The sequence below is a fragment of the Pteropus alecto genome, unplaced genomic scaffold (assembly GCF_000325575.1).
Source record: "Pteropus alecto unplaced genomic scaffold, ASM32557v1 scaffold24, whole genome shotgun sequence".
In the NCBI taxonomy this organism is placed as follows: Eukaryota; Metazoa; Chordata; class Mammalia; order Chiroptera; family Pteropodidae; genus Pteropus; species Pteropus alecto.
The window spans coordinates 11,813,349-11,818,587 of record NW_006439192.1 but is presented as its reverse complement, the minus strand read 5'-3'; the positions used below and the strand labels follow the sequence as shown (position 1 = coordinate 11,818,587).

The 5,239-nt window shown below is 49.0% G+C and overlaps 1 protein-coding gene across 2 annotated transcripts in view; it reads right to left on the bottom strand.

Annotated features, from left to right (window-relative positions):
* PRAG1 (PEAK1 related, kinase-activating pseudokinase 1) overlaps positions 1–1,332 on the bottom strand; it is a 50,742-nt gene extending 49,410 nt beyond the window's left edge. Inside the window, exon 1 of one of the 2 annotated variants that reach the window (XM_006916350.3) lies at positions 1,205–1,332. The gene's annotated coding sequence lies outside the window, so the exon portion shown is untranslated. Of the gene's footprint in view, positions 1–120; positions 1,172–1,204 lie in introns of those variants that run through there. The other variant, XM_025049891.1, reaches the window with a different exon arrangement.
* Between the last annotated feature and the right edge of the window lie 3,907 nt (positions 1,333–5,239).

Genomic DNA, 5,239 nt, shown 5'->3' with positions numbered 1-5,239 from the left:
GGAGCTGTCCCGGCCGAGAAGAGAAAGTGCCAACCTTAACACACACACACACACACACACACACACACACACACACACACACACGGTCACACAGAAGGTAAGTCATGATATTCACCCAACTTTTTATTTTCTGTTTTTCCTCTTCAATGCTATGTAGTCCAATCTCAGCAATAGGAATGTGGTTTCCTGGGTTAGACCCACTACAGTCTAAATCAATAAGAAAGATATTGAATTCCGCCAGACCCCACGATAAGGAAATAACTGCAGAATTCCCCCAAAGTTTCCTGTCAAATATCCGTCTCAAAAATGGAAGGGGTTGTTAACTGATCGTTCAGGCCAGTGATCAATAAAGCCTCCTGAACCTGACTCTGGACCGGACACATTGCAAAACTCCTCGCCCCTAGACCTTTGGGCTTTGCTATCAGTTCTGCAAAGCCATGTGCTTGTTGGCTGGGCTTTACCTGAGAGAAACACACACAGTTAGCTGGATCTGCCTCCATTCCCAACTCACAGGACCTAAAAGTGGACAGGTTCTATATTGTGTGTGTGTGTGTGTGTGTGTGTGTGTGTGTGTTTTCGGCTGGGGAGGGGGCAGCAGAGGCAAAGATTAATAACGTGCTCACCGCAAGCCTTTCAGAGGGCTCGGCCATGGCTCAGGAAAAAGGCATCATATCAGTCCCTCTGGAGACTCCGAGGCTGGCATCTAACCTCGTGCCGCGTAAGAGGTACCTACGACCCTGGGCCCCCAAGCCATCACCCTCGGTGTCCTGGACAGGGCAGCCGGGCGGCCTCTCCCTCTCCGCTCCTTTGACAATACTGCTGCGGCGGAAAGGACGTCTCCACGCGAGCCATCCCGAGGCGCACAGACCAGCGGGACCAACAAGACCAGCAGCAGAAGAGTCGAATTTCCCCTCCCGGAACTCCAAGGAAAGTTTCCCCGTTTTCAAGAGCGCGATTCTCGAATGAATCGAAAACACCCCTCAAGCCCCCGGGTCCTCTAGCCTCGGCGCGTCCCCCTCCGGCACAGACTCGGGTGCACGCGGTCCCGACCCTCCACCTTCCCCAAGAGGTCGCCTGTCACCCCAGCCGACGCCGACAGCGGGTCGCCGGCGGGGCAATCGCGGCGCTCCTCCAAAGCTCCCCTTTGCGGCCACGTTTGCCAGACAAAAAGAGGCCGAATTGGGAGAAAGCGTCGCAGGCTCACCTCGGGGCCGCGCTCTCCCGGCCTCGCAGTCGGTCGCCGAGCCGCCAGCTGCCCCGCCGGGCGCCTCGGAGCATTGTTTGGAGAGTGTGCGCGCGCGGTCCGTGCCCGGCTGCGGGCGGGTGTCGTCTCCCCTCCGGGGTGCCTTCCTCTGCAGCCCCGGGGCCGGCTTCCTGGTCAGCCTGCAGCGTAGCCGTCACCTCCCGTCCCTGTCTGTGCCCACTCGCCGAGGCGCAGCCTCCTCCTGGAGGTCAGGGCCCGCCCCGCGCCCTCAGCCCCGCGCGCCGCCAGCTCCCTCGCCGTCCGGCTCCAGCTCCCCAGCCCCGATTCCTCCAAACTCTCCACACCCGGCCCCTCCTCCACGTACCCCCTCCCGCTCTCGACCGTGAAGCTCCGCCCCAGCCCGAGACTTGGCGCTGTCTCACCCCCAGTGGAGCCCCCATTTGCACCCCTCCTCGACGATGGTTCTGCATGGTTCTGCCGGGGCGAGTTTCAGTGTTTGCTGCCTTCCACGCTGTATGTCTAGGTGTCCTTTCATCCACCCAGCTCTGCGAGACCCTGGAGCGTGGAGCGCGGGGAGGGTGGGGACGGGGGCTTGGGATGGGGGAGAGTAAAGCACCAGTTCTGGAGTGGAGGAACAGAAAGTGAGGGGTCGGGAGTGGAACCGTGAGGCCAGGAGCCGAGACGGGATCCGAAAGCTGCGTGGGCACCATGATCGTCAATTGCTGTTGCCCTTGGGAGGGTGGCGCTAGACCGAGCCCGCCTGTTAATCCCAAAGGCTGGTTCTAGGTCCTGCTCAGTCTCTGGACTGATCCGAGGCCTCAGGCAAATTGCTTAATCTCTTTGAATTTTAGTTTTCTGAATATGGAATGCAAGGGTTGGACTGGAGAAAGTCGTCTTCCACGACGCTGGGACTGCCAGGTCTTCCTCAGGCCAAATGTTACACCTGTGTTTACACCGTTTCCATTAAGTGACTCATTCACTGAGATAGAAAGAGTTCGAGATAGTCCCAGGGCTAAAAATCTTTTCAGCGAAGGTATGGCAGCCTGCGACCCAGTCAGTCCCCTCCCTTCCTCTTGGAGCCAGTGCCAAGGTCATCACCTTGTGTCTGCCTGGGTTGAGGGAATGTGGTGAATGGAACAGGAAGAAGACCCCCGCAAAACACGTCCTCTCTGCCCGCTCCTCCATACCCCGGGAGGCACTGTATTGTAATTCCGATTAAGATCCTCTGCCCTTCAGCCCACCAGAAGAGCCTGACAGCTTCCGCTGCACTCAGAGGAGGAAAGCTGGTTCTCTCTAATTTCCTGTGCTCTCCTTGTGAACTGGTGGGACAGAACAGAACTGGGAGGGTGAGGAGGAAGGTGGAGGGGGGAGAGGGAGAAGACATGATTTTATGTTAAAAAAAGAAGAAGAAAGATAGGAGGGACATAGTACTTTCTCATGCTCCAATGTCTTCGATTTCTCTGGAGTATGAATAGAAGGTATAAAGTGATGGAAGTGGGACCAACATTCTTTAAGTACCTACCTTGTGCCAGCAATCCCAGGAGAGGGACATCATCCCCATTTTACAGAAAAGTAAACTGAGGTACAGAGGGCCACATAATTTGCCAGGGCCCATCTGGCTGAACACTGGTAGTGCCAGGATTGGAACTCAGAACTGTCTAACTCCACGGATGAGCAATTTTACTCCGTCATACTGCCCTCTTCAAGCACTGGGAGTCTAACCCCACTTTTCTTTCTTTCCAAAGTGAGGGAAACCATTTGATCATACATGGAAGGAAAACCCTGGTTAGGTTTCATCAGTACCCAACAAAGCCAAGGGTTCCAGCTCACTAATTTACCAAAACCCAGGAAGCGGGTAAGTACAAAGAGATCTATCTATGTTGGGGAAATAAAATTAAAAAAAAAAAATTAAAAATGACATCAGGAGGTACATGCAGTTCAGTGAAAATGGAAGAGGACAAAGCTGGGTGTTTGAGAAGTTCCTGGTTCCCGTGATTCAGGCTATTTCAGCTCTTCCTCTGTGAGGTCCCAGTGGGGATAGCCACCTTGCCGGAATGAGCACATCAGAGGCACTCACTTTCCCACTTTATTTTCTTCTCTTTACCTAATTTATCCTTAATACATGAACAGGCTAAAGAACGTGATTACAAGAAGCAAAGTCTTGCTAGTGTGACAAGACTGGTGGTTCTGTGTCAAGGGACAGCAACCGAAAGGTTAATTCAGTCCCGCGAAACGAGCTGCGTTCTGAAGTGTTTTGCTGTGCTCACACAAAATAAATGCATTGTACTGTAGTTGCTGATATACAATGTGCATGTTTTTATGCCAGCAACATGGCCTTAAGGATGGCTTCATCTTGCCTAATGAAAAGAATCAAAAAAATACTTCAAAAGACTCACTTAGATGCACATAAAATGCCCATTTTCTTATGCAGTGCTTCACCAGTGACCGTTAAGTATGTTATCTCCTCAGTAAAGTCTCAGCAAACTCATGAGTTTTAATAAACATTTCTACTGGAACTTCCAAACTGCACCCTGCAATGCAGTGAAGTTTGTATATACAAAGCATTCTGGCTCTAGCTGCTTTTTAGTCCATTTTTATGACACCTTTAACTGCAGGGCTTGAGTTCCCTGATACAGATCAGATCTTGAAGAAGAGCGATTCCGTTTAGGGTTTTAGTCCATGAGCATCATACTGTACAAGAGAGAAGTTACATTTCAGAAAATAAGGACAAAGGTTGGGAGAGGTAGTGCTTGGGGGTGGATAAGGTAAAGCACTGCAGAATTAGAAAGGCAAAAAAATAAGATGAAGAAGTGCACAGTATTAAATTATATAGTCATGTGCCACATAACGACCACGTTGCAGTCAACAACGGACTGCCTATATGACAGTGGTCCCATATTACCTTCCTCTGCAGAGCCTCTCATTATTGGAAATGAGGCTAGGTGTGTCTGTACACATGTACATGAGCAATTAGCTGTCAGGCTTCCTGTGCATGTACTAGAAAAGGAGAAATTATAATAAATTAGCCACCTGTAGGCCCCAATGCTGAAAAAAAAAATGGAGCTAAAAAATGCCTGTAGTCTAGTGACCTTGTAGCTGTTATAACACTGTAGGGCAATGCATTACTCATGTGTTTGTGCTGACACTGGTGTAAACAAACTTATTGTGCTGCCAGTTGTATCACAGTATGGCACATGTAATTATATACATAATACTTGATAATGATGATAAATGACTATGTTAATGCTTTATGTATTTACAAGACGATAGTTTTATTATTATTTTGGAATGTGCTCGTTCTACTGATAAAAAAAGTTTGCTGTAAAACAATATGCCATGTTACGCCTCATATCTAGTGTTTATTTGATTGCATCATTTCCTCTTATGCTTGATTTTAATCTCGTGTTATTTTGTACAGTAACATGCGATACAGGTTTGTAACCTAGGAACAATAAAGTATATACCATATAGCCGGGTGTGTAGTAGGCCCTCTATGGTGTTCACACAAGGATGAAATCACCTAACAATGCATTTTTCATAGCATATCCCCATTGTTAAATGGCTCCTGACCGTACTGAGAAAATGCTAGGTGGAGTACTTGAGGGGTTAGACATAAAGAATGGACCAAAGTTATCCCAGATATGATACATTCCCAGCTGAAGAATGGACCTCAATAAATAGGGGAGGAGGGGCGTCTCACACTTTAAAGTGAGAAAGGTGTTCAATTTTAGTCAACAAACTGTTATTGAGTGCCTTCTACTTATGAAGCACTGGGTGAGGTACTACAGGGGAAAAAAAGAAAGATGAGTAAGAGACCAAATATAAGCTCTATGAGAGGGAATTAAAAGACATAAACACGAATAGTGGTTTTGTGAAGGAAGGGGGCTTAGGAAGGTAAGAAATATTTTAATTTGTGGACAATAAGGACTTTCCAGATTGAGAGAATGACATTCACCAAGTAATGGACGTAGGAGAGACAGAGGACTTTTTCGGAGATTTGCTATCCAGTCTGGCTGGACTGTGGTTATTGGAGAC